Source organism: Hibiscus syriacus, unplaced genomic scaffold, assembly GCF_006381635.1.
Source record: "Hibiscus syriacus cultivar Baekdansim isolate YM2019G1 unplaced genomic scaffold, ASM638163v2 tig00110057_pilon, whole genome shotgun sequence".
In the NCBI taxonomy this organism is placed as follows: Eukaryota; Viridiplantae; Streptophyta; class Magnoliopsida; order Malvales; family Malvaceae; genus Hibiscus; species Hibiscus syriacus.
Window position 1 is genome coordinate 616,785 of NW_024062581.1, and position 6,910 is coordinate 623,694.

Genomic DNA, 6,910 nt, shown 5'->3' on the forward strand with positions numbered 1-6,910 from the left:
TAGAAGAGTAAATATGCACCCAATTGGAAAAAAATATTTTTTATCACTTGTAAATATTATGCTGATATTTTTATTTTTTATATTTATATAAATCTATAAATAAAAAAACAAGAATAATTAATTAAGATAAAGGTAGTGTGCAAGAATCAAACACTACATTAATAGAGATTCACACACAAATCTTCCATCACTATGTTTTTTAAATAAAAAATTCGATTGAGCACTTTATTATAATATGGGAGACAGCTGGACACCATTACAAGAGAACATAAAGCATCAAACTAAAAAACCAAACCAAAATCGGGCTGGTTGGAACACCCAGCAGAACAAACAAAAAAGAAAATGAAGACAAAACCGTAAAGAAAATCAAACGAAGCTCAATAGAAGGAGTTTTCAGCATCTGCAGGAAATAGCTCGATGAAAGGTTAAAGCTGAAGAGGGACGGGACAGGGGAGTACTACCAGATGAAAGATTTAGAACCCCTGAAAAATGAAGGTCAATCCTCGCCTTTGAAGTAGGGTCAATGAAATGCCGGTCAGAATTTGCAGCAAGGAGGACAGAATCCGGAGCGTCTTCCACCCAAAACTTATCTTCTATACACTTGGAGCCTTCCTCGGCCATTGCATGTGCCGCCTGGTTGCATGTTCTCCCAGTAATGCTAAACGAACAAGAGCGGAACTGGCTAGCAAGGGCCTTGGCCTCTCCAATCAGGTGACCAACATCGGACAGATCAATCGATTCTTTTTGGATTTTTGAGATAATCGCTTTAGAATCACTTTCCAGCACTATCGAGTGGAGGCCAAGATCAAGAGCAAATTAGAGGCCATGAACCACAGCTTGAGCTTCAGCAAGGATCGCCGAGGTGATGTTTTCATTTTTATGAAACCCAAGAATTTCGCTCTCGGCATCCCGAGCAATGAAACCCAAGGTTGATCGCTTGTTTTGACAGGAGAAGCTGGCATCAACGTTGATCTTTAATAGCGGGGGGAGAGGAGGTTGCCATCGGGACAAAATATGAGTATGAGGGTGTCTCAGAGTAGCCGATAGAGAATCAATCTCGGCTAAGTGACTGCGAATAGAGGTAATCACATCCTCTACTCTTAGTGTAACAATATGTTTCTGGCAAACCATAGATACCATATAGTGATGACTATAGTGTTGTGTTTATCTTTACTGTTACCTTAGAACATGGCTAATGCCCAGTCTTTGAAGTCATACAAATTAGAGTCCTGGGGCCACCTGAAGTTTAGATTAGTCCAAACTGCTTTGGCGAAGGTATAATCCCTGCTAATGTGACTTGTATCCTCAACAGCACCACCACACCTTGGGCAATTAACATTAGAAGACACCCTTTTAATTAGTAGATTATGAATAGTTGGAACAAAGTTGTTCAGGAATTTCCAGCATAGAATTTTGGCCTTCGATTGACGAGGAGTATTCCATACAAACTGAAATGCCTTGTTTTCTGAGTTGACTATGTCTTCTTCTCTTATTAGAGCCTTTTACCTAGGAGTGTGCAAATCCGGGTGTCATAACATTTCCGCTGGAAATCTGTTAGATTTAAAAAATTTTAATTTAGGGGAAAGGCGATGAAATATGATTTGGAAAACAGTTTGATTTTGGAGTCGTCACCAACCATTAAATTAGGTAGGTTGAAAACCTTAAACAAAAGAACGGTATACGTTTTACCAAAGATTCATTTTTTAAGGGTTCAGAAGTCGGTTACGTGTGGGGAAGGGTTAGCACCCAAAACGCCCAAATTTTGGTACCTAAACGATTATATGTTGTTTAAATATTGGGAATTACAAACTCGAAAATATATTTATATTACGATTCTATTATTCATTTGAATTTATTTAAAAAGTGTGAACAATCTTCGGGAAATCACTTCCTTTGTATTTAGGAGACTTTCCTATAGATTTCCCTCACAAAAACGCTATTTCACATTTTTTGCAAAGATAAAATACCATAAAATAAAACAAAATAAAAGTGAAAAATAATCAAAATAAATAAACGTGAAACAAATAAAAATATCGAATATAAAACAACATTTGTGTGAAAATTCCTCAGAAAGACATCTTCCCTTTAATTGGGAGACATCTTCCCTTTAGTTGGGAGAAGTCTTCATAGATTTTCCTCACAATTAAATTTCTCAATTTTCTAATATTAAAACAATGATGATTGGAAACATGCAAAATAAAAATATTTACAATAAATAGAGATAAACATATTTAATTACATATGATACAAATGAATACATAACATACAAATATATACATATGGTTTGAAATAAATACAAACGAATATTGCAACCTAAAATATAATGGTCAAAAAGTAAATATTTAAAATTACAAGGACCAAAATGAGAAAAACAACAACTTAAATGACCAAATTAGCAAAAAAGGAAACTTAAGGGACTAAAATAGCATAAATAAAAATTTAAAAGACTAAAATAGTAAAAATAAAAATTTAAGGGACTAAAATTGCAAAAATAGAATCTTAAAAGGCTAAAAAGTAATTACAAATAAATCAGAGCCAAAATCACAAATAATATGCAATACAAGTACCTAAAATGAATATAACCCATAAATAATACTTAGGATTAAAATGCATTAAAACCGAAACCTAAAGGATCAAACAGTAATTAAACCATTTACCAAACAATGACTAAAATACAAGATTTACAAATATCAAGGCCAAATTCAAACATCAAAGAAAATATACAAAACATTAAATCAATGACTAAAATGTAACTTTCATAAATATTGGGACCAAAGTCAAATAATAACCAGAATAACATAACATGTAATAACAGGACTAAAAAGTAAGTAATGAAAAATAAAGGCTCGAAATCAAATAATATAGAACTTCATTATATGGCTAAATCGTGAGATTACAAGGGATCAAGGAACTACATGGCTATTATACCATAACTCGAAAACACGCTGAAGGAGGTGTACCAAAACGACATCGTTTTGATCATTTCATATAACTCCCAAAAAGGGCTTATTTTCCCAGCCTTTATTATTTCTCTTATTTAAGAAAAATAAGCAAGAGAAAGTACACAAAACTCTCTCAACTCCCCTCGTCGGGAAAGAAGCTGATGGTACCCGGCGATCAGAGAGAGAGGAACATACCAAAATTCTTCCCTCACATTCCTCAACCCGAAAACACCCTTATCTAGCCTAAAACCAACTCTAAACCCCTATTTCTAGGCTTAATACCTTTCGGAATTTCTGGAAACCGACGACTTTTGGGCTTCCCGATGCTCCTCTGACCAAGGTAAGGGTTCACTCCCTTTGGTATTTGTTTTATTTTTTGCTGTTGGTTGTTATCTATTTTTTTCCTGGGTTCGAATCATTTCCCTTTTTTTCTCTTTGAAACTCTGCCTTTTTTTTCGGTTCCCTAAAACCCCAATGAATCTCTCTCGCATCTCCTCATCTTTTTATTTGCATGTGTTGATGTCTGAAAATAAATCCCCTATGGATTTTGGATTAATTGTGTTGTTATTTTATTACTTTCCTCTATGCCCGATTTGACATGTAAGGATTGTTGAGTTGATGGTGGTCACTATTCGGTGCAGGTGGGACAGTCGGCAGTGACAGTGCAGAATAGGCGGCGACAACAGACATCATATTCCTAGGGTTAGGGTTTTAGAAACCTTAGGGAGTCAGGTCGGATCCGAATTCGGGTCGAATGATGGGCGGGTTAGTTTATGGAACTGGGTTCTGGAACTGGATCTACTGAGTGGTTGCTGGATCTGTATTTGGGTTTGTTGGGTTGTTTGGGTTGGTTATCTGGGTTGTCTGTTTTGGGCCTCGGGTAGGTTGTATTGGGCTTGTTTGTCTGGGCTCCTGGTGGGCTGTTGTAATTTTGGGCTTCAAGGCTTGCACAAAAAATGTAATTGTAAATAATAAAAATAATAATAATTTATAATATTTTTCTGACCCAGACAAAAATGAGTGTCTACAGTTGTCTCTCTTTGCACATTCTTGTGTTAACAAGAATAGGACAAAGACGAAAAAGACAATCACTTTTTATCCGATTCTCTTTTTTTTGTTTAAAGATTTGATGTGTTTGATTGGCGGGGACGACACTGTTCATACTTGATGAAGAGTTCTGGTCGTCTAAGGGTTACATGATATCTATGTGATGAGAAGATCTGGTTGGTGGATGACACGACTCATACGTGATGAAGAGTTATGATCATCTTTAGGAAGGGTGATAACACGGTTCATACGTGATGAGGACGGTTGGTTATCTAGGGGTGTCACGGCTCCTATGTGATGAGGTCTGATCAGACGATGACACGGTTCCTACATGATGATGACGACATGCCATCTTTAGGAATGATAATACGGTTCCTTCGTGATGAGGATGACTAGTTATCTAGGTTGATACGACTCCTATATGATGAGGAGGTCTGGTGGGGGAATAACATGGTTTGTTGAGTAAATCGATCGACGAAATAGTCAAGAGGGAGTGAATTGACAATAAAAATTTTAGTGGAAGCTTTTGCAGAAAATAGAAAATAATTGCACATCGATTTAGAGTGGTTCGACTTTCTCAACCAAATTCTACGTCCACTACCTTAGCTATCCACACTAAGGATTTTTCACAAATTCACTAATTTGTCTTTCTTTTAAGGACAAAGAGTAACCTTACAAATTCCTCAAGAATTATACCCTAAATTCTTGAGAACACGCTCTCTCAAATAGAACAATAAAAATTTCGGAAACTTACAGAAAAATCTCACAAGGTAAGATGGAGTCATTATTGTGTAATTATCATTTAAAAATTTGGTTTGGAGCGTGTGTGCATCGGTACACTATGTATAAAATTCAAATATTTCGACCGTTATAAGACTTAGTGCATCGGTACACTAGGTGTGCATCGGTACACTAATTACATTCGATGTTTCAAAACAGCCACGAGTGCATCGATGCATGGTCTGTGCATCGATGCATGGTCTGTGCATTGGTACGCAAAATGCATTCGATGTTTCAATAAATTCAAGAGTGCATCGATGCATGACTTGTGCATCGGTACACAAACTGCATTCGAAATGGGTGTGCATCGGTACATCCCCCTTGAAAAATTAATTTTTGGCTCGATTTTGGTTCGAAATACTTTGTAAAAATTTGTTTTAAAAATATTTTAAGTTTAAAACACAATTTTACACTTTAGTAAGGATTGAAATTGATCTTTGAAAAACTTGGAGTAATATTTTGATATTCGAATAATTGAGTCGAATATACTTTAAAAATGATTATAAAATCTTAAAAATTCAATAACACTTATTTTGTTATATCGAAACATCAAAATGTTTTCAATAATTTCCCCTTTTTTTATATAACAAAACATTTGAGTAATTTTAAGATTTTCTTTGAAAAAATCATTTTTGAAATCAATTTTGAAAATTACTCCCCCTTACTATATTCTCCCAATTTTTATTAAATAAAAAAGACTCTATAAAAAGATTTTTAAACAAGACTTTGAAAATTTAGCCAATTGATTTTAAATAAATATAGCTTAAGCTGTTAAGATCACAATCAAGAGAAAAGTTAGCCATTAGTTCCATAATTCAATATTTATAAATAATGTCTAATGGTAAATTGGTCATCTTTATCTAAAATGTGAATGATGCAAAAGTTAATAAACCAATATAAATTCAACCAAATCAAATATATAAGCATTAAAGTTTAAACATCCAAAACAAATTCAAACATCCAAAATAAAATAATCCAAAATGTTTAACAATGAGTCCTAAATTCGATCCAAGAAAATTAAAGCAAGGCAATGTCTAATCATCCAAAGGAGGATCGGGAGGAGGATAATGTGCTCGCATCTCGAGTGTGAGCGCATCTAAATGTTCGTTCATCTCCCGTTGAAATTCCAATTGTTGAGCCCCCATAGGAATTAGATGAGATTCTATAGATGCAAACCTTGGATCAAATGACTCCACAAACGATCGAAAGTATGGAGGCATTTGTTCCTCTTGCTGTGTCGCCTCTTCTTCGGGTACATGATCGTCGATATCTTGAAATAGCTCTTGAAGTTCTGGATCATCGTCCGCTGCCGGTGCCAGAGGAGCTCGTGAAGAGCTAGCTCCCGGTGTTTGCTCAGTGGATCGAACCCATTGGTCCCCTTCATTCTTCCATCCTGATTTCTTTAAAGATGTTAGATTTATTTTGTTCTGGAGAGGGATGAGAATATCAAGCGTGACCCTAATCCCGAGTTTGATAAACAGATTACTGAGAACACAGACGTAAACTAAAGTTTCTACATTTTTGGATGGGACAACGTTTACGGTATCTACTAGCTCACCAAAAATAATCTATGGTAAATTTATTTTATTGTTATGTTGGATACAATGTATCTACCATAAATCTATGACTCTAAGAGAGGAGTACTTACCTCTGGATTGTCTAAACCACCAAGAGATCATCAAGTGAAGAAATCACTTGTGATGAGTTCTTAAGGTACTTACACTACCCTTAGCTTGATAGGCTGTAGCCACAATCTCTTTCTCGTTATCTAAACCTTCATTGTATAGTCCAAAGGTGTTTACGATAGTGTCAGAGTCAATATAAATGAATTGACCCAGAAGATATGATCAAATTCCTATGGTTTCAGTTCGACGCTCGTTTTGGACACATACCACATTATAATAGAAAATACGAACTAATTGATGATAAACAATAGGTTTAAGATGAAAATGTTTATCAAATTTCTAAGATTTAAGGGTTGGAAGATATGTAAAATTTATTTCAACCATAGCTTGAAGTGAGGGAATACGCTCTTCCTGGATTTTGTATGACTCAAAACAATTATGGTACCTATGATAGAGATCTTGTCTACGACCAGGCACATTAAAATTTGAGTCTAGGTAGCATTAGGTTTATTAAAG

At 35.2% G+C, this 6,910-nt stretch overlaps 1 long non-coding RNA gene across 1 annotated transcript; it reads left to right on the plus strand.

Annotated features, from left to right (window-relative positions):
• The first annotated feature begins 300 nt into the window (after positions 1-300).
• LOC120214290 lies at positions 301-3,885 on the plus strand. Its single transcript, XR_005524847.1, has 3 exons — positions 301-862; positions 950-1,081; positions 3,584-3,885. It is a non-coding gene; the product is annotated as an uncharacterized LOC120214290 (long non-coding RNA).
• The last annotated feature ends 3,025 nt before the right edge of the window (positions 3,886-6,910 follow it).